Here is a 27,934-nt window from a genome sequence, read left to right on the forward strand (position 1 = left end):
GACAGAAATTTATTTTCCTCATACTGTAACTAATGGATCCCAAATCTCCAACCCAAGGAAACCTTCAGTCATTTACCTTGTCCAGTGTCAGCAGTGAACATCTACCACCCCATACGACCCTGCTACATTAAAAAAAAAAATTATCTCATGTTGTTGAACCGCTGAGATAATGATAGAGAATAAACCTAATCAGCCTTGTTTAGAGAGCCTAATTTGTGAAAATTTACGAAAAGACATTATATCAGCTAAGGCTATATACACAAATACATTCCACTCAAATCACAATTTACCTACTGTACTTATAATTATAGGTATTCTCTGTCTAGTCAAAGTTGATTTTCAAACAGATGAGCTTTAATTTTATGGATTCTCTTAACTAGCTGCGCTGCTTGCTCTGTTTTCTTGATTCTTTGTGTAGTATAATGAGTAACTTGATATCCGCCTCATATTTTATGGGCACATAATTCATCTCAATTCCAGATGCAGGAGAATTATCCCTGCTTGACTTCCCACTGTCCTCTCCACAGTCTCAATTAGATGATTATTTAACAGCCAGTCGAATTCCCAGACCAAGCCATCAAGGGCTAGATCTTTAATTGCCCAAACTGTTTGTTCTAACATGTGGCTTTCAAACATCCTGCTGGGTCAAATTTAATTGAAAAAAGATGGCTTTCCTATCCTGAGCATATTTTAGAAGACAGAATATAAGCAGTAAGTCAGTGAGATAACAAAACATTTCAAATATATATTTACCTAAAATATGTATGTATTAAATCTCGTATACATATAAACATTTTTAAAAAACTCTGTGAAACTAGATTCTCTCCATTATTAAAAGCATTGGGAATTTAGTTTCCCTCAATGCCAAAATCTGTCTTTAATCATAACTTAAGTTGATGAAGAGGCAAAATAGATACATAGAATGTTAGAAGATTAACACTTTCTGGTATAAAGCTGTAACCTGAGTCTGATGTTGCAGCCAGTGATTTTTAAAATCCCCATTAAGTATCCAGTTATCCCAAAGGTGAACAATGGCAAAACAGAAGGGATATTGGGGGGATCATTATATTTATGATAAGAAGAATAAATATTTAACAGTATTTTAGTTCTTTGGGAAATGGTAATATCTACCCAGGATATGGTGCATCAAATGAAAATGTCGCATAGTTAAAAGGCTATAATAGGTAATCTTATGAAAGGGCTGGAAAACTCCCAAAAAGAATTTGGGAAAGGATGGAGGAGGGGCTTAAATAATGTCCATCAGTTATGCTCTTATGTGGAAGAAAAGCCAAATAAGCAGAAATGAAACCATTTCAAAGTTATTTGAACTTAAGTCTCAAAAAACATAAGAAAGGAGCTTTAATCCCAGCGCCGACCAGACTTCCTTTTGCAAATCTGAACAAATGCTGCTGTCTTTAACTTCATTGCTAAGTTTCTAAAATGTGAAAGATTGGACTTTGTTTCCTCAAGTGCCCTTGAAGTGATTCATTGGCTAATGGTTTCCAAAGACCTTTGAAAACGTAAGGGCTAAGATTTAACATATTATGGTGTTTCCCCCTTGATCATTGCATTTATGTTAATTTCTCTGTAATTCAATTTCCATTCCCCCCTCACTTTTTTTTAGATTACTGATTATTTTTCTTGAGATGTGTTTTACTGAGAAAAGGGCTGAAAGAGTCGCTCACCAGCACTTCGGAGGAGATAACTGATTTCAGTTTTATTTTCTAAAATGTAGAGCCACCTTCTCTCTTTTTCATTTCTTTTTTCTCTTTTTTTCTTTATTCCTTTGTTTTTTTTTTTCTTCTCCTTTCCTCCTTCTATGACATACTTCCAACATATAGAAAAATGCAGAGAATAATGTAAAATTTCCAGTGCATGCAGCCATGACACAGATGTTGTAGAGAATAATGTTTAGTCGGATTTGCTTCAGGTGTATTTTTAATAGAAATAAAATGTTACATATGGGTGAAGCTGCAGATGTGCCTCTTCCCAGTGCCACTTGTTTCTCTCCTTCTGTGAGTTAACCACTGTCTTCAAGATTTGTGTCTCTCCCCCAGTCAGGTTTTAAATATCTATGTAATATTTTAGAGGGCTTTAAAAATGTATGTAGTACTTTTGGGGGATTTAAATGGACACAAATGGTATGATACAGTATATAACAATCCATATTTAATTTTTTTAACTCAATGATACATTTAAAAATGTAGTTAACTTGTTGCAGGTGGATCTAGTCCATTTATTTTAACTGATACATTAATGGTCTATTGATGCACAGTAATTTATTGTCTTTTTCCACATAAATGGACATTTATGTTGTTTTCAAAATTTACTATTAAGAATTGTAATGGGGCTACCTGGGTGGTTCAGTGGCTCAGTTGACTCTTGATTTTGGCTCAGGTCATGACTCATGGTTCATGAGTTTGAACCCTGTGTCAGGGCCTGCGCTGAAGCGTGGAGCCTGCTTGGGATTCTTTCTCTCTCTCTCTCTCTCTCTCTCTCTCTCTCTCTCTCTGCCCCTCCCCCACTCATCTCCCTCTCTCTCTCTCAAAATAAATAAACATTAAAAAATTGTAATGAACATATTTGTGTACTTACTTTCTTCTGAACAGGTGTGAGGTTTCCTAGACTGTGTACCCTTGCAGGGAAATTCTTAACTCATAGGTAATCATATATTCAACTAACCTCAATATTTTCAAATTGTTTTCTATGAGTTATAATGCTACTGGTGGATTATAAGGCTCATTCTGTCCCCACAATTTCTGTAATTCTTGAGGTTGTCAGTCTTCCTACTCATTGTTCACCTGATAAATATTAATTAGTATCTTATTTTTATGTATATGTATACTTCAGAGGTATGATTTATGTATAGTAAAATTTCACCCTTTTGAATGTACAGTTTTATGAGTTTTGGCAAATGTATTCAGTTGCATAACCACCACCACAGTCAAGGTAAAGAACATTTACACCACTCTAGGAAGTTTCCATGAGCCAAACCCGCTGTTCACTCCCAGCCTTGGCAATCACTGATCAGTTTTCCATTATTTGTATATACCTTTAAAAATCAGTGAAAATATAGTTGTGCATATTTTCATGGTTCATTTTCCTTCTACAGTGTGAGTTTTCTGTTATGTAATATACCTGCTTTGAATCCATTTGGCTATAAATAACTGGAATACTTATTTATCATGACCTAAATAAAAAGTCATTTAATTTTATGAGCTAAGCAGCCTATGACTAGTAGTTGGTCAAAGATATCAAGAATCTAAATTGTTTCTAGTTTTTTCTCCATCATCCTTGAACTATTATGTTTTTATCATCAAGAACATTGTTTCATGGATGTAAGGTGGCTGATACACATCCAGGCAACATGTCTATATTCAAGACAGAAGGAATGGGTATGGGAATGTCATCTGTATCCATCTCTTTTATTAATAAAGTGATTTTAAAAAGGCTTCATCAGGTGCCCCCTTATGTCTTCTTGGTCAAAATTAGTTGTGTGTTTTGAGGCAGGAGGCTGGGACCATCGTCTGGGAGTTTACTTGGAAATGCATTGATTTTATAGATTATGGTGGAAAAATAAATATGGTATAACTGTATGCAATAGGGTATTTTTATGTATTTTGGTCAAATTTTATATTTTACCTATGTGTAAAACATTATTAGATTTATTTTTATATACACTGTCAATTTATTGCTCAATTACCAATGAATTTTTATGATTACATTTTATAAATGACATCTATGTTTGCCGAAATCTCCAACTGATTATACTTATTTTCTAATGAATCTCCTGAATTTTTTGTTCAGATGAATATTTAATCTGTGAACATTACTACACTTTGGACTCTTCTTTGGCAATTCTTTTAGTTTTCTTTCTATCCTTCCTACCCACCTACTTTGCCCCCTTTTTCAGACTTATTTTAATATTTCTCATCTATAAATACATCTGTTCTTAGTGTTATTTTTTGAAGGAGTTTCTTTATTTTAAGTAAACTCTACCCCCAATGTGGGGTGCAAACTCACAATCCTGAGATCAAGAGTCCCTTGGTCTACTAACTGAGCCAGCCAAATGCCCCTTTTTTGAAGTAGTTTTAGCATCTGTTTCTCTTGTGAATTAAAAGAACTCTTAAGCATATATTCATTTTCATATTTGTATGAGAGCCATGATTTCACACTTTTTTAAATTTTAAATATTATCATTTAACTGTTTATACCTTAGAATTTCTTTAGAAAGTTTTTGAATCTGTTTTTCCTTCATATTATTCTAAGGTTTTTTTTCTCATATTTTTGTTGGGATTTTTTTATTATTAAAAAATTCCAGATTTTCTTAATTTTTCTAATTCTTGGAAGTGCTATTTCTTCTGCTTTTTGCATCCCCTGCCTTTCCCTTTGGGAATACGATTCCTGGTGTAGTTTGGGATTTTTAATGTGCTACTGCCTTCAGCACAATTTGCTTTTATTGTGCAATTTCTAAATGCCATGGGTTGTGGAGGCATCTCTATAGAATAATTTTTGTTTTTGTTAGGGTTTGGGTAGTTTTATTGGCTGTGAATGAATTCTGATGCTAAGGTTCGGACTTGATGTTCCTACATATGAATATGGTGCTGGCTTTGGGTTTCCATTTCTCATAGGGGAGTCTTATGGTCCTGCCTTGTTTATATGTTTCTTATTATTTCTCTGACATATCAATCAGATTAATTGTAAGGTACAGGGAAGGGTTTAATAGAATGAATTAGGTTGCAGGAATTGAAGATGTGAGTTCTACAAATGGCCCCCAGACTAACAAAGTCATCCTAGCCTGAAAATCACCATCAATGTGATGGTAGAATCATGAAGCTACTGCCAGTGTTCCTGTTACTTCTGATGGTGCTGCTCTCCTCCTATGAAGCCAAAGAACAGTCAGACTCTAGACTAGTACTGCAGGAATCCCACAGTTCTTCGGCTTTGCTTACTAAAGTAGTTGAAAAGTCAGCCCAACTCTTTTTCACCTTCCGGTCTCTTCTGACTGCAGTGGTCAGTAGAACTCAATTCTCCAGATCCCTTGCTGCATGGACATCTGGGAAATGTAGTTGATTTTGGTTTTGTTTCTGATTTATTTTGTTTCAGTATGCTTTCAACACCTCTAGTTGGAACAAGGGTGTAAGGGAGCTTGAGTAATTCAGTCAGCAGTGACCACAGCTAGACTAAAGGGGGGACGGTCCTTTCAGGGAGTAGGTTTTGCCTCCCACTTCTCAGGCATTGATGGCCAAGTATCAGTTGAGTCTTCTGGGATGCCAATGCTGAGATGGAGGTGGGAGTGCAAACATTAACCCTTGTGAAATAAACAGGGGAAACTGACTGGGAGAAGGAGTCATCTGCCTTTGGTACAGATCTAAAAAAGTAACAAAGTCTATGCTAATCCAACAGGGGACTCTAGGGCATGGATGACCCATTAGAAGATTCCCCTACTGCATGAGATGGCCAGGCCCTTGAACCACTGGCTGGCTGGGTCACTGGCTGGGGCTGCCCTAGGGTATACAGCTGAGGGGGGCTTGATGGAGTTTACACATAAAGGCTGTTGGCTAATGATACTCCTTGCAGCTGGGAAGTAGGCTTTTTTTGAAGGGAGATCTTGGCAGTACCTCACTGGGTCTTCCAGAGATCACTTGTTCTGTCACTGAGTTGGTGTAAAAACCCTTACACCCACAAAGGCATAAATCTGCTCTAATACCCACATGCATTGCCACAGCCTCACCTCTTATTTACTACCTTGTTCCTTCTTCATTCTGACCACAGGAAAATCATTTTTTCTTTCTTTCAAGTATAGGTACATTATCCAGAATTTCTAAGTGTTAATAGGAGGAGGGCAGCTATTTCTTTTCACCTCAATCTTTTTACTTGACTCAATTTATCTGCCTCCCAAGACATCACTTCTTTGAGACTAGAGTCAGCACATGTGACACAATTATGATTGTCACTGAGGCAATAAGTAAAAATAATTCTGTACTTGCCACAAATCTACCTACAAACTGCCCAGGTTGCTCTGATGGTTAAATACTGTGCTATTTCTAGCTGAGCCAAATGACAAATACTTATTTTCCCTGACATTGGTGATGATCATTATGCTAGCAGATGGAGGCAAATAGAAATGGAAAGGAAATTGTTTCTGTATTCAATAGACTCTTTGTTGGATATACTAATCTCAAGGAATAGTAGAAAAACAATAAAAATTTATGGCTTGGGCCCTTCCTACTCAATGTGTGGATTGTGGACTATTGACTACACCTAAGAAATGCACATAAGAAATGCATATTCTCAGGCCACACTTTAAACCTATTGAATCATAAACTGTAGTACTTCAACAAGATCCCCATTTTGGGGTGCCTAGGTAGCTCAGTCAGTTAAGTGTCTGACTCTTGATTTTGGCTCAGGTCAGAATCTCACATTTGTGAGATCAAGCCCTGCATTGGGCTCTGTGCTGAGTGTGGAGCCTGCTTAGGATTCTCTCTCTCCCCTTCTCTCTGCCCCTCCCCTGCTCATGAACATTTATATTCTCTCTCTCTCTCTCTCTCTCTCTCTCTCTCTCTCTCTCTCTATCTCAAAATATTATTAAACACACATGCACAGAAGATACCCAGTGATTCATATATACTTTAAGGTTTGGAAAGCAGTAACTTATTTATATAAGAAAGCTATAGCTAATAGAGAAAATAATTCATTATTAAGAGAAAAACAGAGGGCCCTTAAATGGTTGCATGATAACTCATCTTAAAAGGAGAATGAACAGAATTACAAGGAAGGGACTTCAGTTTTCTGGAACAAACTGTGATAATACAATTTTAAAATCTGTCAGAGAAATCTCCATTATTAACCCAAGAATCCACTGTGCTATTCTCCTAGTAATATTTTATGGCATATCTAATAAAAAACAATTTGACTTGGTATTGACATTTATGGGGTATGTCTTCTGTGCTTCATAAGTTTTCTTTAAACACGTGAACTTCTTTGGTAATTTATTAGCTATAACTAGAATGGTTGAGTTTATAATCAATTTCACTATATAGTAAATTTTGCTATTGTAAGGTGTTTTCTGACCACAGTAAGTAGTTTTAGTTTTTGAAGTGCGGTTTTCATGAATTCCATTACATGTATACCTCCAGATTACAGAGAGGCTGGCAGTTTTATAACATGGATTCACCTTGCAGAATTTTGTAAGTGCTTTTCCCCTCTATTCCTCTCTCTTCTGAGAAGTGGAATGTATGTAATTTGCAAAGCAGATCCACATGCTCTGAAACTGTGGAAACAGGAGCTTTTGTTATAAATTAAAGTGTTCTCTTTGATTTCTACTCATATTATTAAGACAGGTAAGTTATATTTTCATGAAATGTTTCCATTTTTAAAAGCTCTGCTGATAAATAATGTAATTTCAGAGGGTCTTTCTGTGGCTGTCATCCTTTTATTTCTAATTACAGATCAGAGAGAGAAGACAAGCAAACCTTGAACTGACACTACTGATTCACAGCCTTAACATTGTGGAGACAAGAATGCCTCCAGGTAGGACTCTAAGGTAATTTTTAAAAATTATCCATAGGGATTCATATTCTATAGCATGAGTTGGAAGGTGCCTGAGGTAATCGAGGTACCTCAGAAGGAGTTAACTACAAAGAGGAATCTCACAGTTACAGAGTGTATTTTAAAACTCAGTGTATTAGGAGTGAGAACATTTGCTAAATTCCACCTTGTCTATTTAAGTGCTTCTCATCTCCTTTTTTTAATGCCCTGAGTTCCCTATTTCATAGGCAAGTTCAGATATTCAGTGATAATGAAAAAAAGAGAAGCTTTAGATAAACGAGTTTAGGCTTTATTTTAACAACTTTGTTGAAATATAATTCATATAACATAAAATTCATCCATTTAAAACATGCAATGCACCATGTATATTTAGCTGCAATATATTTAGCACATTAGTTGTGCAACTATCATCACAATGAATTTTAAAACACTTCAATCACCCCCAAAATAAGCCCAGTACCGTGTAGCAATCCCTATCTATTCCCTCTCACCCAAGCCCTGGAAAATACTAGTCTACATTCTGTCCCTATGGATTTACATTTTCTGGACTTTCCATGTAAATAGAATATTACATGACATGATATTTTGTGACCAGCTTCTTTCATTTATCATATTTTCAAAGTTTGTCTATGTGGTAGTATGTAAAAGAATGTATTCACAGAAGAACATAACTTGTCTTTCTTTAGGAAAAATAATAGATTTTTGGCAGATTAAATTATTCTTCAAGATTTAAGAAAGTCTTTTTTTCAAGTTCTTATTTCATACAAGGGGCTATCTCCTGGGTAATGTGTGTGTGTGTGTGTGTGTGTGTGTGTGTGTGTGTGTGTCTGTGTGTGTCTATGTCTGTCTATATATGTCTGTGCATACCATCATTGGGAATTACCTTTTAACTGAGCTTATTTAGTTTTAGCGAACCTCATACTTTCCTCCAGGGATCTACTCTCTCTCTCTGTCTCTGTTCCATTCTCTGGTGAGCCAGTTGATGATTGGAAAGCTAATGTTCATGTCTGAGGGCTTGGAGTTGTCTGGTTGTGTCCACTTGTCATCAGTAGAGTTTGAGGCCATAGCAAGATTTGAGGACTGATCCATACAGCATCAGTCATTTATGAGAAAAAAATGATATTTATACAAAAGAATGAAATACTTTGCATTGATCCTTGCTAGCTTCTTCCTTTTAGTTTTCCTGGCTCTTTGTATCAATTACCTTAGTTGTATGGTGATAAATGCACACAGTGACTTAGTCTTAGAATATCCTTAGAAAAAGGGTTTCAAGCAAACTAGTAACAGCAAGGAAAAGTAATTATTTAGGAGAAAGTAGAACAACTGTTTTCTTAGGAACTGTTTCTTAGGAGTTAGCTATCAAGGGTACCTATAATACTGGCTTTAAAAATGTTCCTGGCTCCTAAATGTCATAGGAAAGGGTGAAATATTTTTGCAAATTAAAGTATTGTGAGGAAGCAGTTGTTTTGTCTGAATTTCAGTTAAGGACATTTAGCTGTTTCTAGTTAATTGAGATAGATAGATAGATAGATGATAGATAGATAGATAGATAGATAGATAGATAGATAGATAATAGAATTGAGGCTTCATTTTTTTTAACTCACCAAAGATGTTCAGATTCCCAAATAATTGTGTAAATGAATTTAGCATAGCAAGGTTCTTCATGTGTCTTGTATGATGAACTTTCTGTAGCAACTATCTCTGCTTTCTTATTTCTCATTTGCCATCCATTGTCTCCAATGTATTTTCATTGTCTACTACTGAACTATGCAAATAAATGAACTTTATCAAATAAGAGATGCATAAAAGAAAGGCAGTCTAACCAAAACATGATGAGTCCTAAGGTTATCCTCCTTACTGTCTTCCTTGATGTTGTATCTTCTGTGGCTCCACAAGCCCTCTGCATTTACTTATATATTTGGCAACATATTATTTTATATTTTTTATCTTTATTTGGAAGAATTCTTGTATCTTCTTCCTTTGTATTTGTCTGGTCTCATTCACTAAGCTAAAAACTATTTCAAGGGACTTGATTTTCCCCAGGGTTGAGAGTGCCAGCACTTGTGGAGTCATGGGCTGCTCATCTGTTATATGGTGTTATATGGTGACCAACAGGCAGACCATACATTGCTGTTGTTATTTTTAATCAGGATGATGAATTCCAGAAGTTATTATCCTATGTGTGACATCCTCCTGTGTACCCTGTCATCAAGTTTCCCATCTCTGTTGATAGGAGGAGCAGTAGGCAGTCCTGCCCTGAGAATTGAGTTACTTATCTCAGCTAGAGAATGGGGCCACAGAAGAGATACTGTGCAGTTGTGTGGAGGACAAAAACGTTTGAGACCAGTGGTAATAGGAAGACAGAACCGATGTCAGTCTGAAAGCAAAGGTCTAGATTCTAATTCTAGTCTACACATTCTATTTCTGCCAAATCTTTGTGAGCACTCAACATTCAAAAGGGTCTTGACACAACATCAAATCATGGTTGCGGTGGGCTGCATTTATTTATTACTTTTCCAATCCTGCCATATTTAAGGCAGTATAAATATGACCATTATCTAACAAGTATCTTTGGAAATCATGGAGCAGAATTAAGTGAGGTAGAAATGGGAAGATTCTTAAAGAAAATTCAAAGCCAGTGGAAGCTACACTATTTGAAACACTTAAACTCTCCCATCTTTACTAATGTAAGGTGCAGCATATTTTAGGTTATAATTTGTGTTTTTATTTTTGGGAATTTTTACCCTCCCTTGGCCAAATCCTCATTTATTTGCTTGCTCTAATCTTTCCTAGAACATCCATATTTTATAGCGAGTAAAATGGCTGGTTAACCAAAGCTGCTAATCCAAGGGGAAGAGTTCCAGCAGGAAGCATTTCTAGACAGGGTCAGAAACAGACAAAATGAGCAAAGAAGCAGACTGGCTGAGCAACTTTTTGGCTAATACTGTTGGAAACAACACTCACAACCAATTTACAGCTTTTCAGAGTTTGGGTTTTAAAGCAATCCTTGTCTCCTCATTCGTTAGTAAGGTTGTAGGGTTAACAACCAAGTGATCGTTCAGGGTACATGTGTGTCAGTTCCAGAGGCAAGACTCTGTGTTCTGAGAGTATCTACTATATAACAGGAAAAAAAATCATTTTTAATATTTTAAAGTGCTTCATTTTAATTTGTATAGCTACTAACTGCCTCCTCAGTCAAGGATAGTCTAACAAGAAGTGTATAGGGGCTGGAACTGTTGTAAAGGGCTATTTCTCAAGTTAATAGTGAGACAGCTCTTTTAGAGTGGGTGAATTGAAATATCTCAAAATAAATTAGAAAGATGTAATTCCATATTCCACTTCACTTTTAAATGTTTTATTCTTATGAAATACACATAACATAACATAAAACATAAGGAAACACCTTAACCATTTTTAGGTGTGCTGAAGTTCAGTGGCATGAAGGACATTCACATTGTCGTGTGGCCATCGCCATCATCCGTCTCCAGAACTCCTTTTGTCTTGTGAAATTGAAAGTTTGTTCCTATTAAACAACAACTCCCCATTCCTCCCTACCCCTCAGTCCTTGGCGAGCACCATTCTACTTCCTACTCTATGAATTTGAATACTCTAGGTACCTCATATAAGTGGAAGCATGTAGTATTTGTCCTTTACTGAGTGGCTTATTTCACTTAGCATCATGTCTTCAACTTTCAGCCATGTGATAATGTGTGTCAGAATTGCCTTCCTTCTAAAAAAACTGAATAATATTTCAGTATGTGTGTATTCTATGTTTTGTGTATCAATTCATCTACCTATGAACATTTGGGTTGCTTTCACCTTTTGACTATTATGAGTAATGATATATCCACTTCATTTTGAAAGGAAGAGTTCTCTGCATCCAAAAAGGTACAGTTTCATCATAGTATTTCATGGTAGAGTTGGGGATAGTGAAATCCATTGAAAAACTGAGATCCAGATACATTGTATTGAAATCATAGATATTATTATTTTTTGGGGGGGTTTTTTGTCCATAAAATATTCCTGGAAGCCTTTATGTGGTGCAGAATATCTAGTCTTTCAAGCTTTGTGTTTCTGGATCTACTAACTGTATCTGTTTACAAGAGAAAGGTTGATTGCATTATCTTCCAGAATGGAGGGCTACATGTTCCGTTTGCCTGTGATATTTATGGGGAAGACTCTGTTCCAAGGATTTGGGGTTTTATGAGATTCCCCTCAGCAGGATGCCTTTTAATTGCTTGAGTTATATTAGTGCTTGAGGTAAGATCCTTTTCTCAAGTGTCCAGCCAAAGCCCCACTGATCAACCCTCCGCAAAGCCACAGTAAAATTGGCATGCTTAAATAGGGCAGGAATGCTAACATCTCTGATCTGAGAGAGGTAATTTGGTCCAAAATGCACTCCAGTGATGTTTATGTTTCGGATAAAGTGCTTACAACACTGTTGCTGCCCTTTTGACCCCCATTTCCTTGTTCGTGTGCTTCTAGGAGAAAGTGATACTTAAATTCAGATCTTTACTTTTATTAGCTCCCAGAGTAAACTAGGATTTCAGTCCAGTCTTATCTCTGCTATAAACATCCTGCTACCATTCATATCTTGAGGAAAATGATTAAATACATTCCATCAAAGGAACAAATGGAAACTCATCACAATCTCTTCCTCCCTCCCTCCCCTTTTTCCTATTTCCCTCTTTCCTTCCTTCCTTTTCCTTCATTCCCTTCCTCCCTCCTTTCTTCACCCCTCCCCTTCCTTCCTTCATTCCTTCCTTCCTTCCTTCCTTCCTTCCTTCCTTCCTTCCTTTTCAGATTTACGAGCATATGTGTTGCAAACTCAAGGCAAAGCATTTTCATGGTTTGGAATATCAGGGAGAGCACTCTGAAGTGGTTGTTGTAGGGAGGAGCAGCGTGTGAGGTGGGAACAGGGGAAGGGGAGTGAGGACTGGAGTTACAGCCTGTGTGCTGAGCTTATTTCTCAAGCTGAACCCTCCTGTGTGGACAGCATTGTCATCTCAGCCTTATAGACTGGAAAACAGCACTTCAACATGTTGCAGAACAACTCAGAGAAGATATACTTCCCAGTTGTCTTAGAGGCAAAATCTTCATGAGCCTTTTGAGGTTTGTTATTTCAGATAAGTAGGATTATACTTCCTGTCGTTGGCTCCATTCCCCTAACTCCTTATCACCTCAGTGTAACAAGCAAAGGGGTGTGAATAGAAAGGGAAGATAGCTTCAGGTCACTTAGCTGGTGTAGCCTTTGAAGGTATGATGGGAAGTCTTAGGTGGAGGTCAAAAGACAGTTAAAACCTAATATCTGGGAAAAGGCTTGTTCAGGTCAAGTCAGTAGTGAACATTTTATTTATTTGAAGATATTAGAATGGTTTAGACAAGTAGATTAAACAGCTTAATGAAGCAGAACTCTACACATAAATTTCCATTCCACAAAAAAACTTATCTGTTTGACAGAAATCAATGAGCTAATCAATGTGAAAGCATGAAGGGAACTAGAGCAAAATGCTATAGAATAATTGTCAGCACCTAGCGCTCAGTTGGTGCTTTTCACATTCGAAGTATGAGACAGGGAGCCAACAGCCTCACTGCAAATGCAGATTTTCACGAAACCTAGTCCACCCAGAGTGTTTCATAAATCAGATCCAAAGATAAGGGGCTTTGTAAAATGAAAACTGCCAGGATCTTACTGTGACCTTCTGAAGGTCCTTTTATTTTTTATTACATAGTAATATTCATTATTTACTTGAACAAAGGAAGGATCATATGTTCAGCTTCTGGCTGTAGGGGAGTCTCTTGTGCAAACAGAACTATCCTTTTTTTTTTCCCAGTTGTGAATATTTCTTGTGTTAACATCTGGACATAATCTTTGCACATTGAAATTGTTTTTATTTTCATATCTAATAAAAATACTCAGAGGAATACGCAAAAATGCAATCAAGAATGTAAATGGGAATGTATTTAGAAGACATAGAGGAAAAATAAAGATCGAATAAATCTTATTTCGTAGAACAATGAGAACACTTAAATTACTTAAATTAATAGAGGTGAGGTTGCTTTGGACTTTTCGAGTGCAGTGGAACTGAGTGTATCTAATCCAAGAACAGTTTTAAAGCACTGGCTCCATTTATAAACATGCTGATTATGTGAAATCTTCTTTATTATCAGAATCACAGTATTCATTCGGATGCTCCTCTCTAAATCCCTTACAGGCTTTCACCTGTTCTTAGAATAATAACAGTTTCTGGAAACTGCCATTTACTCATGTAAAGGACTCTACTATGTGCTATCTGTGTAAACGTCTTTCTTCCTGTGCTTCCTATGTGCTATCTGTGTAAACATCTTATTTAACTTCTGAATGATGATTAATACCCAAAAGAGACAAGAACTGTTCCATGATGAGTTATCCGTTTACATATCTGTTTCTGAGGTGAGTTGTTAAAGTGAAAGTTTCTTCCTAGGTTAATAAATCTTTGCCAAAGAAAACCATAGGATGTTTGAACATATAAAGTTTGGCATTTCATTCCAGAAAACCAGATGCATCAAACATTGCCCGATAACAACAGTAAATTTGAAGTCAGTAAGCACTCAAAACTTGGTAGTTTAGGGGTGCCTGGGTGGCTTAGTTGGTTAAGCATCCGCAGTTCATGAGTTCAAGCCCCACATCAGGCTCTGTGCTGACAGCTCAGAGCCTGGAGCCTGCTTTGGATTCTGTGTCTCCCTCTCTCTATGCCCGTATCCTGCTAGTACTCTGTCTCTTTCTCTCTCTCTCTCTCAAAAATTACTAAAAACATTAAAAAGGTTAAAAAAAACTTAGTGGTGTAAAAGAACAACAATTACTGAATGTCTCATAGTTTCTGTGGGTCAGGAATTCAGGAATTGTTTGGCTGAGTGATTCTGTCTCAGAGTTTCTCATGAGTTTTATGAGGATGAGTCTCATGAGGATGTTGGCCAGGCTGCAGTCATCTGAAGGCTTGACTGGAGCTGGAAGATCAGCCACTCAAATGGCTGGCAAGTAGGGGCTGGCTGTTAACAGGAGGTATCAGTTCATCATAATGGGGGCCTCTCCAGAGGGTGGCTTGAGTGTCCTCACTGCATGATGACTGGTTCTCCCAAAGCAAGTAATCCAAGAAGCCACAGTGGAAGTTTTAATGTTTTTTATGACCTAGACTCAAAAGTGATACACTCTCACTGTTACCGTTTTCTCTTGATCACCTGGCCAGCCTGTTTTAATGTGGCAGAAGACTATTCAAAGGCATGAAGATTGGGGAGCCTGGGTGGTTCAGCCCATTAAGCATTTGACTCTTGATTTTGGCTCAGGTCATGTTCTTATTGTTGTGGGATCGAGCCCTACATTAGACTCTGTGTTGAGCATGGAGCCAGTTTAAGATTCTTTCTCCCTCTTGCTCTCTGCCCCTTCCCTGCTCATGTGCCTAGGCTTGCTGTCTCTCAAAATAAACATTAAAAAAACCACATACACACAAAGGCATGAAGACCAAGAGCCAGGGGTTAGTAGAAAGTGTCTTGGAGGGTGGCTACCATTATAGGTATGTTTTTTCAATAATTAATATGTGTATACGTTGCATGCCCATCATATATATGCACTGAGAGAAAAGCATCATATATAATAGGCTCATTGTAAATGTATGTTGAATGGCTTCAGTGAGATATTTATTTGAACATTTAATCCATGAAGAGTAAAAGTGGATACTTTATTAGTAGTAGTTATTTGTTATTAGAATCTGAGATTAACTCCATAAACAAATTAGAACTATATAACCATGTTTAAGAAACTGAAGGGTTGACTCACCAGGTAGCCATTTATGTATGCCTGAGGAAGACTTGGCAAAGTTACTCAGAGGGATGAGTTTGACCAAGGAAACAAATGAGAGGTTTGGAGGGCAGTCTAACACCTGGCTGTGGAATTTGATTTCCATCCTAAACTCCAGTAGACCTTTTCCTTTTATGTTTTTAATCCCAAATGCAAACAATATGATAGTATTACTTCATGTTTGTACTTACTGGACTACTGTTGATCATTTTCTCCATGGATTTATTGGTTATATCTAGTTTCTCTTCTGTGAGATTTCCGGTCATAGCTTTTTGCCCATTTTTCTATTCAATTGGTTGTCTTTTTATATCAGTTTCTTTGTGTATGATTTTTGCAAACTCTTCATTAACTATATTATTTATGCAAGTTTTTAGATGGATTTGGTTGTTAATATTTTGCTAAAAATAATCAGTTTTTAATGTTTATTTTTGAGAGGGGGAAAGAGACACAGAACATGGATGGGGGAGGGGTAGAGAGAGAGGGAGACACAGAATCTCTCCAGCAGGCTCCAGGCTTCGAGCTGTCAGCACAGAACCTGATGTAGGGCTCGAACTCATGAACCACGAGATCAAGACCTGAACTGAAGTCAGACGCTCAACTGACTGAGCCACCCAGGCACCCCCGTTTTTAGATGTATTAACATACAATTATATATTCTATCTCATTCTAATCTAATCTTAATGATCTCCCCCTTTCATGAAGTCTAAAATGCTTTCTATTTTATTAACTGTCCTTTGAAATTTATTTTTTTCTTCTATTTCTTTAAACTTCTATTATCTTGCTTTTCTTTTTAAAAAAATGTTTTAATGTTTATTTATTTTGAGAGAAAGACAGAGTGTGAGTGGGGAGGAGCATAGAGAGAGGGAGACATAAAATCCAAAGCAGGCTCCAGGCTCTGAGCTGTCAGCACAGAGCCCAATGCTAGGCTTGAACTCATGAACTATGAGATCATGACCTGAACAGAAGTCAGATACCTAACCAACTGAGCCACCCAGGCGCCTCAGCTTTTCTTAGCTTCTTGAGTAGATTCTTACTTTGTTTATAAGTATTTTTTCCAATGAATGTATTAAAGATTCTAGGGTCTCCTGGGTGGCTCAGTCGGTTGAGCACCCAACTCTTGATTTTGGCTCAGGTCATGATCCCATGGTCGTGGGACTGAGTCCTTGCATTGAGCTCCACACTGAGTGTGGAGCCTGCTTGAGATTCTCTCTCTCTCTCTCTCTCTCTCTCTCTCTCTCTCTCTCTCTCTCTCCTTTCCTCTGCCTCTCTCCCTGCCCATGCTCTTTCAAATAAAAAATAATAAAATAAAATAAAATAAAATAAAATAAAATAATGATTCTAAGTGTTTCTGAGTGTTGCTCTGATGATACCTCTAGAGTTTTTGTATATATTACATTCACTGACACTTATTTCTAAATGATACTTAAATTCCATTTTTAATTTTCTCCTTATGCCTAATGATATACATAAAAGAATACTTTTTAAATTGGGTAGTTAATAGATTTGAAACGTTCTTTTAATGACAATTTCCAGTTTTATAGCATTATAAATAGAATGTGGCCTCTGTAATTTCTAATATTTGGCACTAGGTAACATTTTCTCCGTCGATTAATTAACAGGTGGTCTTTTTAAAATGTCTAACAAATGTTTAAATGCGATTCTATATTTAGTATAGAATATATTCTGTTCTCCAGTAGTCTCCCCTGTCTCCATTCTTGATTTCTTTAGTACAACTAAAGAGCCTCTTGAAGTTTCCCAAATATGTCATGCTCTTTGGCAGTTTTGGAGGCCTTTGCTCAGAGATTTGCTATTCCTGGAGTGTTCTCTTTCTTTACCTTATTATGGCTAACATCTATTCTCCTTTATAGTCATTTTAGAAAACACAAGAAATGCTATTTTCTCTTCAAAGGATTCTCTAAACTTCCTCAAGACTACACTAGGTCCACCTGTGGGGCTCTCCCCTACTGTTCTCCTCTTCCTCTTCTTATTATGGTACCTGCATATCTCCTTGATGTCTTGTCATTAGGCTGCAGACAACTTTGGGGGTCCTAGCAGGGTGACTGGCACCTGGAAGGCGGTAAATAAATATGTGTTGAATAACTCAGGAAAAAAAGTAACTATACAGATCATGAAGGAGATTTGATATTACCATATAATGGAGAGCTATTGAACTTTTTCACCATGCCAGATATTGTGCTAAGCATCATACAAATATAACCTCTAATCCTCAAAACTTTGAAATAGAAGTGGTTGTACAATACAGATAGGGAAATGGAAAATCAGAGAGGTAAGCCATTATCGATGAAAAGTACACATGTGTTAAAAGGGCAAAACTAGAATAATTGGCAATAATCTTAACATCACAAAGAATAAAAATAGTTCACTGGTGAAGTGACATCAGCCAATCAGTGAAAATGATGGAGAAACACCAAAAAAAACTGAGCAAAAAAGTCACAGTATACTTTATCAGACCTCTTGTCAGAGGTTTACAATGAAAAGAACACTCAGTAAAGAAAAAGACAACCCATGACTAGGGTCAAATCTCAGCATGGTCCACGATGACTGTTAGACACTGTAACCCAGGACAAAATAGCAGGACCTTGCTATCATGTATTGGCAGAAACCTGGGGAATGTGTGTGGGAATGTTTTCTAAAGCTGTTAGAACAGAAAGGAAGGAATATAACACTGAAAGACTGTGGTGAAGAAAAATCCTCATAGGAGGCAGGAATGTATTTCATAGAGTACATTGGTTGTCCACAACATCTGGAGTGAGAACTGGCTGAAGTGAAGAGCTATACTGATTTATGGGGCTTGCTAATGTTTTGGCTGAATGGTTGGGGATTTGAGAAAATAAAATTGGAAGATCAGTGACAAGTATCAGGAAGAAATATGTGAATGGATCTCAGAATGGACACAGAATATGAAGATATTTCTGTCCCATATAAATGTTAAAAAGGACGCCCACTGCATAGAAGACACGTAGTGATAAGTAGACAGAGTAATGCCACTGTGGATATCAGTCAGCCTCTTTTCCCAGCCAAACTAGTTCTTGCTCAATGGACCCATGAACAGAGTAGCCTTGATGGTAGGAATGTAGATTATGCATAGACCAACATGAACTTCCTTTTACTAAGACTGAGCTGGCTACCATTAATCTGTAGTTTAATCTGCCAACACTATAGATCACCACTGAGTTCCCAATATGGCACCATTCCTGGGTACCACCCTGCCACCTAGTGGCAGGTTAATTGCATTGGCCCTGTTCCATTATGGAAGCAAAAGAATTTGCCCTCACTAAAAAGAAATCTTTTGGATATGGATTTGTCTTCCCTGCCAGTAGTATTTTTTCTAACACCACCATCTATGGATTCACAGAATGCCTGATCCACCATCCTAGCATTCCACAGAGCATTGTATGAGATCAAGAAATGTATTTCACAATCAAGGTAGTGCACTAATGGGCTCTTGCCTGCAAATCAACTAGCCTTACTATGTACTTCATCATCCAAAAGTAGTTGGCTTATTTGAAAGATGAAATGGCTTACTGAAGACTCAGTTATAGTGTCATCTGTGAAATAACACTCTGAAAGGACAAAGTTCTGTTTTAAGAGTGCAGCTTTTGCTATGAATCAGAGACCATTGCATGGTATGGTTTTTCCCACAGTCCAAATCAAGGGGTGGAAATGAAAGTGGCTATTCTCACATAAAACCCCTTGCAGATTTTTTGCTTCTCATTCTGGCAACTTTGGGTTGTGCTGGGTTACCACAAGTGGGTGATGCTTCCACTAGTGGATATGATGGCTCCACAAGAGTGGCTCCACCAAATTGGAAAATGAGAATCCCACCTGAATGCTTTGGGCTCTTCCTGCCACAAAACCAGGAAGGAAAAAGGTGAAAGGTGTGTGTGAAAAAAGGTGAAAGGTGTGTGTTAAAAAGGAGAAGACCTACTGGTTGGAGTGATTGATTTTGATTACCAAGGGTAAAAGGTAAATCTGGTTGCTGCTATATAGTAAAGACAAGGAGAGGTATGTCTGAAAAATCATAGGACTCTCTAGGGTGCCACTTAGCACTTCCATATCCGATTTTTAAAGGTTAATGGAAAACTACATCAGCTGAAAATTAATAGGATGACTGGTGACTCAGAAATGAAGGTTTGGGTCACCTATCACGTAAAGAACCCAGAACAGCTGAAGTTCTGGCTGAGGTCAAAGGAATATGTGATGGTAGAAAAGATGCCATAGATATCAACTCTGACCTTGTGACCAATTACAGAAATGAGGACTGTGGTAGCCTCAAAAATGTTCTTTATGCTTATTATATGTGTATGTTTATTTGCATATGTTAATCACTCTTTTTCTTCTTCCCATTAAAAAAGTTCATATAGAGTTATTGGAGGTGAACACATTTATTGGAGGTAATAAATCAGTGGAGTTTTTGTAGCTAACAGTTATAAATCAACTGAAATTTAGGTAACAATATTTTGTAAGACTATGACTGCATATAAAGAGTGATTAATATATCCCATCATGGACACACTGAGTTGGGACTGCGTGCCTTCCTGCTTGGGGAAAGAGGGGGAACTTCCTCATTTGTGAAAAGGATAGCTGTGTCTTGTTGCAGGAAGGTTTGAATGTGCGTGGAAGAATACAAGTAAGAAGCTGAGTAGCCAAGGGTGTGAACTGTATCAGTTTTCAATTATTTGTTTCTCATCTCTGAATATACCTTCTAGTGACAGACATACTTTGACAGTATGATTTTGTGAGTTCCAATAATTTCAAGATTTTGAAATTACTGTTAGCCCTCACTATGCCTTTGCTAATATTAAATATATTTTCATTTGTGCATTCCTGATAACTCAGATATCCTCAAATAGAAATTAGGTATTTTTTTAATACACTTTTTACCATTCCATGTTCAACAAACTGCATGTTTCTTTAGTGATACATCTTGAATTCCAAAGCCCTAAATGGGGCATGTAGTTCTGGTCAAATTCAGACAGTAACAGTCAACATGAGGCCACTTCTTCATTCACAAATAATGTTCTCATTTCTGTATTTTTTTTAAGAAAGACAGGCAGCAGTTCCTTCTTTCTTTTTTAAGAATTCAATTACCAAAGTATGTCTGTATAACATCAACATTCAAAGTTGAATTCCTGATATAACAAGGCAAATCATAATAAGCCCTTCAGAAAATGATTTATCTCTTTTTCCATATATGTCTTTAATTTCATATTATCTTTGATTAAACAGCCACAGCCCTATGAAAAATATATCAGATTGAAATTTCACTGCATGAGCAGGTGGCCAAGCCTAAGTCTTCATATTATTCCATCATCATTTTAATAGGAATACTCATTTCAATTCCAAGGTATGTAAAAATCAGATGCAAAATAGTGATTACTGTGAATTCTGCATTTAAAAAAAATTAATGTTTTATTTATTCTTGAGAGAGAGGGAGACAGAGCGTGAGCAGGGGAGGGACAAAAGGAGAAGGAGACAGAATCTGAAGCAGGCTCCAGGCTCTGGGCTGTCAGCACAGAGCCTGACGTGGGGCTTGAACTCACATACCGTGAGATCATGACCTGAGCCAAAGCTGGATGCTCAACTGACTGAGCCACCCAGGTGCTTCCTGTGAATTCTGCATTTTAACTGGATTCCCTATTAGTTGGTAACTCTGGGGGAAAAAATTAGAGAATTCAACAATTTCCACATTACTTAGGTATTTAACTTCATTGTCCTTTTTCCTTCCTAATTTTCTCGTAGACAGACTTCCTTGGGGACTTTCCTTAAAGTGAATTCCAATACTCGATTTGTAGGCTTCCCTAAAACATTCTAGGAAAAAACAATATTTTGTTGATACTTAATCTAGAATTTCCAGATGTCCAGACTTTTAACCTAGTGTAATAGTAATGCATCTGTGCATTCCTGTGTGTGTATGTGTGTGAGAGTCCTATGTGTGTTTGCATTCCTGTGTAATGAAGGTGGTATGCCAGAGATGAAAATGAAAAATTGTATGATGATCTTACAACAAGTATTAAATGTAGAAAAATGTGAACTCTTTTTAAAACGACTGAAACCACATTAATAATGATTAATTCAGTATTTTTTAAGATGATATTTTATTGAGGGAGTGATAAAAATTACATTTAAAAAACTTTTGCTACCCAAGTCTTGAGAAAAGCTTAATAATAGGCACACAGGCTGAGAAGTGATGACCATCAGTCTTCCCAATAGATCTGCCTCTGGCATTATGCTGCAGAGAAGTGTTTAGTTTAGGCTTATCTTCACTTAAAAGTTACAGATAGATCAGATTAGCAATGTGACAAATAATACCCAGAAGTAAAATTGATAAGTGAATGTAAATAGGTCTTGTTGAATATAATAATAAATTATAGCCCTTTATAACTAGGTTCAAAATGACTGTATACATATTTATTTAACAAAATATTTTTTATTATTTCAAGAATAACAGCTTTTAACTTAAAGTTTTTGAATTTGAGACAAACTAAGAAAGATGATGATCAGATAGGTAGAAGGTGTGGAAATACAATGGGGATGTGGCAGCATTTCTAGCGGGAGAGACATAATAAAAAAAAATAAAAAGAAAACAAGACAATATGTAACGAATTGTTAATTATGTTTCATGTATTGAGACATAATTTTTTTTACATTTAATATAAATCTTTTTCACCATAATTAACAACCACTTCTTTATAGGCATCGATTGATGAAAATGGATGTTGTCCATTAAAAGCAGCATTATGGCTTATACTTTTCTCATCTGCAAAATAATTCAATAATATTTGTCTCCCAGGGTAGTTTGAGGGTGGAATTGACCCAGTATCAATCAAGTGAGGCAAGGAAGTCATGTTTCAGTTTCATAGCCTGTGCAACTCCAATACAGGCCTTATCTGGTGGGGTATTGAACACCCACCAGAATGGCCAATGTGGTTCAGAATATAGCGTATCTGGAACTCATATATTACCAGCCAGAGTGTTAAAAGGTACAGCCCCTTTGGAAAGCTTATAGTAAGTATACCCACCCTATGGAACTCAATTCCTACACATATATCAAAGAGTTCGTGCACAAATCTATGAGTACTATACAAAATAACTTGTACAAAAATGTTCATAGAAGCCTTAGCCAAGTAACAAACAAATATTCATTAATAAACATATTCATCAACAGAAGAAAGAAAAACTGTGATATGCTCCTATAATTGGATGTAACAGAGCAATAAAGAGAACAAACTAGTGATAGATGCAACATGGATAAATAAATAAACCTTAAAAAATTAATGTTGAAAGACAAGCCAGTCACGTAAGTTGGCATACTGAAGGCTTCTACAACTGTGAATTGGAAAAGCAGAACAAATTAATCTGTGGTGACAGGAGACAGACTGATGGTTGCTTGAGTCTTGAGGATGGCCTGGGGATTGACTGGGATGGATACAAAGAAACTTTGTGGGGTTCCTAGAAGGATTCTGTATCTTGATCAGAGTGACAATTATATGGGCATATACATTTGTCTCAAATTCTAGAGCTATACTACTCATAGATTTGTGCATTTGCTATATGTAAATTATATTTCAATAAAGTATTATTATATAAATAAATGGATAAAATAATATAGAGCATCAATTTTAAAAATATTTGATAATTGTACTATTAGTACTAATTATTATTAGTAGTAGTAGTAGTAGTGTTTTTCCATACTGGATGCCAAATGTCTATGTCATATCTATGAGGGGGATGGGAGTGGCTTGAGGTAAAAAGAAGGTAGTAGTCTGTATTGTGTAATATGATGAGCTCTAGACGTCCACTGTGGTTGAATCCAGGCTCAGTTCTTTTCTGGCTCTGTGAATTTAGGCAAGTCTGCCTAAGTTTCCTAAACCTTCATCCCCATTCTTAATGCATGGATGATAATTATACCTGCTGTAGTTTTATGAGGACTGAAACATCTGTAAGATAACATATTACATATAAAACAATATCTAACATTTTTATTTTGATCATTAGAATCCTTGGTAATTTTTGACAGGCTATGTTGAAAATGAATTTTTGGTATTATACTTTTATAGCCTTGCCAAAATACTTTTTTATGTTTTTTATTTAAGAGATTTATAAAAAATCACTTTCAAATTAATTCATGTTATCTTTTGATTACTGTTTATGGTTAATCACTCTGGTGACTAGTTGGCTTTTCTAAAGGGTTATCATTGCTATAATCAACATGATTAGTATAATCTCCTCAGAAATTAAATGCTGGTTTTACTAAAATGCTGCTTGAATGGAGAAACTTTGTTGCATCCGTGGCAATAGCCATCTGTTATGCACATGGTCCAATATATAGTACATGCATGCTTAATAAATGAATCAATAATTTAATGTATTTGGTAACAAAAAACTTAACTCCTTAGACCTGTAACATGCCCAAACTCTACTCTTGTGAAAATAAAGAAGGCTGCAATTTCAAAAGACTGGTAGTATATATATTTCATGCAATGTACGAGGAGTTGCTAAAATAGAAGTCTCAAAATAAAATAGACTTTGCTTCCAGGAAAGGATTTTATACCTGGGTCAGAAATAATTTCCTTTGGATGCGTGAGACTTTGGATGATCATAGGACAGCAATGGCCTTGAGATGTGTTGGCATGACTGGAGAGATGTGAGCAGGAGCTCAGTGGGGAGAGAGAGAGAGAAAGAGAGAGAGAAAACAACTCTATTACTAGTGGCAGCAAGCCAGTAAAGGGTGTTGGACTAACTTCTGGGCTCCTCCAAATTTCTATGAAGTTTGTCAGATTATTTTTCCACAAGTATTGTAGTTGTTTGAATGGAGCTCAAAGTCAAAACCACTCTGTTGCACCTCTGACACCCTTGCTTTTCTTTACTTTTTCCCCTGTTTTGATGTTAATGGAATTTTATCCAGTGCTTTACTTCCATAGCAGATGACAAAATCCAGACTTAAAATACAGCCACAGATTAATGTGGAAGAGTTCTGGATTAAATATCCTGTCAAAAAGCATAATTGAAATGTTAATTCTATGAAAGTATTTGGACCTATGAGTCACAAGGAAAATAGGCTGAGTTGTGAGATATGTTAAAATAAGAAAATGTTTATTTTCGCTGAATGGAAACTAGAATGGAAAGGAAAGGTCATGGAAAGTAGTTTTAAGAAGCAAATATTTGTGGAATTAGTTTTTATGTTGTAAATAGTGGGAAATAATTACAAAATCAGATTGTGTCTATACCTATTCACTGACTTGTTCATTCAGGGGGGTAGTGTCTGCCCACCTCTGGTGGAATTTGAGAATGTGTAGTATGTTTATTTAACAAAATGTGGGATACTGCTGGGATTGAGGGTGAGAGTGTGTGTATTTGATACCAATTTTTCTTTCAAAATGCTAATATTCTTGAGAAACATGGTATTATGGAAAGCAGTGCTATACATAGCTTTGAAAATGATATTGAATATAATCACAAGGAAACTGGCATACATGCCCAAATGGAGAGTCATTCTACAAAATAACTAGCATGTACTCAGTAATATAAATTCTATGAAAGATGGAGAAATGTAGGGACTGATGCAGATTGAAAGAGAATAAGGAGACACACCAACTTTATGAAATGTATGATCCTAGGCTGGATTCTGAACCATTGGGGAGAAAAATGATACTATTGGAATAATTGGCAAAAAATGAATTTGGATTATATATTAGATAATAATATTGTAACAATGCCAAATTTCCTAAATTTGATCATTGTATCAAATGAAAAATTTGAAAAAAATGCTCTTGTTCTTAGAAAATATATACTTTTGATATGAAATACAATGAACTTTTTAAAGTCATATAAATGTATAAAGGCCTATATTTGAGGCATATGAAAATATGAGTAATTTTTATAAATTTTTAATATAATTTATTTAAATATATATATATATAAATATATATATTTATATATAAATAATATAATTTATGTGCACTTATATACATTTTTAATGTTTATTTTTGAGAGAGGAAAGGGCGCGTGAGTGGGGGGGTAGAGGGGGAGAACAGTGAGAGAGGGAGACAGAGGATCTGAGGCAGAGAGCCTGATGCGGGGCTCTAACCCACAAACTAACTACAAGATCATGACCTGAGCCTAAGTCGGATGTTTAACCAACTGAACCATTCAGGCACCCCAGAAATATATGAAGTATTTAAAGTCAAAGAGTAATGGTAAATTCAACTTACTTTCAAATACAAACCATAAAACCTAAGAATGGGTATATGATAAGTTGGTACCCACATTGATACTGATATCTATATGCATACCTATATCTATCTATATAGAGAAAAAGTAAAACAAGTTGATAAAATAGTAACAATTTGCAACTCTAGGTGAAAAGTATATGGTACTTTGTTGTATTCTTCTTGGAAATTTTTCTGTAAGTTTAATTAATTTATTTACTTATTTATTTATTTTTAGTAAAAAGGTTTTTTAAAAGAATGAGATTGGGAGATAGCTAAGGGCTCCAGGGATACCTATAGAGTAAATCTACTTCTGAAACAGGACAGTTGATATGTCATATGAAATATGATGGTTTTAATTAAATAGGCTTTTGTCATATTCTATTTGTTCTGGAATATACTATTAACCAGTGATATTTCTGAGACCTAAGGAAGTGACTATGACTCATTGCCAATGTTTAAAAAAAAATTTTAAACACAAGTCAATATGACCCAAACCTATGCAATTAAAACTCAGTAATATAATACAACAATTTGTGACTGCCTTCCACCTTAACCAAAATAACAACATCTTGATTGAATTTTTCGGTTTCTGAAATGCTGTTTGGAATTAGGTAGCCCATAAAACCAATCCAGATTATTGAGTTGAGTTGAGTTGAACTGAACTTGTAATTAAACTTGTACTATCTGCCTAGTGTAGACACAACCAGACCTTCTGGTTACATTTTGATTCATGGTCAGGGTATCACTGTTTGTGGTTAAATATGAGAAAAAAAATACTAAAAACAATTTATAATTACTCTCTCTCTCCTACTGTATTGTTCTCTTATGAGGGTGTGCTCTTTGTTTTTATATACCGCTAAAAGTATATTTGAAGTGTCACTGTCACTTTGTGCTTTTTGTTGCTCAGGAGTGTACCTATACCACTTCTGACCCTTGCTGTGTCCCTGAGATGTTGTAGCCTTTACAGTTAAGGGTAATTGGCAGTTAGAATACACTTTGTTCTGTACAGTGTTAAAAAATGGACCCCTTTGTTTGGCCAACCTTCATGAACTTCCGTTTACTTTAATGGCAAATGAAACATTTGTGTAAGAAAGAAATATTGTCTTCAATGGGAAATGCATTCCATGTGTGTTATATTTCATATCATGACAGATTTTTCTCGAGCTTATACTATTTTTATTCACAATGTGAATACATGACTTTTTTCAAGGCTCTGCATTTTAAGGCAACCATTATTTGTATTTATGGGAATAAATGATAAATATTAAATATTTTTATAGTTAAAGATCGTTATTCATTTAAGTTCCAAATAAAACACTCTCATTCTTTTTACATGAAAAGAACTTGAACAATTCTTTTTTAAATAAAACATGAGACATGTTTTCATGAGACATAGGAACTGGATCTTAAGGATGGAAGGTGAAAGATCATGTCGATGTCCATATCCCACCACTCTCATGAATTTTGCTGGTTAATGTCAGCTTTGTCTTTCCCCTTTAATCTAGCCTTACTCAGCAGGTGATATTCCAGGGTGTACAATTCCAGAGGGACATGGCTAGTGGTGTTGCTAACTGGTCTGACATACTTACAATTTAGAGAATTTCTGAGCCATAGGGTAGAGTCCTGGAGACTGACATTTGTAGTGAGAATAGAAGTCTTGTAGTTACATATGTCACAGGAGAGGGGGGAGCTATAGGAGTTGGAATGGCATTGATTAGTTGTTAACAGATAGAACCACAGAATTTACAAGAGAAGAAGAAAAGTGAGAAACAAGGAGCAGACCCACTTTTATACTCTAATGAGATTTATGGATTCTCTTTTCAGAGATGTGTGTGTGTGCACATGCTGATTGGAGAATTTGCAGGTATCTGAGGACTCCATGTTTGCAACCTTGGTGACAATGCAGCAGTAGGTTTATAGAAGCCTCTGGCCTTTCTTTCTGCCTTCCTTTCTTTCTTATGAAGTGTCACCGTCTTCCCAGTCATTTTAAGAAGTCAACCTTTAGCCCTTTGGGACTTTTTTAAGTACAATAATTCCATTGCCCTAAACGTAAACCCTTTGACACATCCCCTGACAGTAATCCATTCCTTGCAGAGCTTAGGGCCTTGAGCAGCCACAGAATGTTTTCATTATAGAGCTCTGAGCTTCCTCTTGTCTGGAGCTTTAAGTACTGATGTTCAGCCACTTAACAAAGACCGCATTGCAGTCTTGGCCAAGTTTGCGACAAGGGAGTACAGTGTCCTGGGCTTATGGTCTGGCTGTATCTAAGGAATCTTGGGTTTAATGTTTCTTCTTCTTTTCAATTCCCCTGCCC

At 36.3% G+C, this 27,934-nt stretch overlaps 1 long non-coding RNA gene across 1 annotated transcript in view; it reads left to right on the forward strand.

Annotated features, from left to right (window-relative positions):
- LOC128311152 (uncharacterized) overlaps window positions 1-27,934 on the forward strand; it is a 663,249-nt gene that overhangs the window by 182,303 nt on the left and 453,012 nt on the right. The window contains exon 3 of the long non-coding RNA XR_008289203.1: window positions 7,452-7,546. This is a non-coding gene — a long non-coding RNA (uncharacterized LOC128311152). The remainder of the gene's footprint in view (window positions 1-7,451; window positions 7,547-27,934) is intronic.

This window comes from Acinonyx jubatus, chromosome A3 (genome assembly GCF_027475565.1).
Source record: "Acinonyx jubatus isolate Ajub_Pintada_27869175 chromosome A3, VMU_Ajub_asm_v1.0, whole genome shotgun sequence".
Lineage (NCBI taxonomy): Eukaryota > Metazoa > Chordata > Mammalia > Carnivora > Felidae > Acinonyx > Acinonyx jubatus.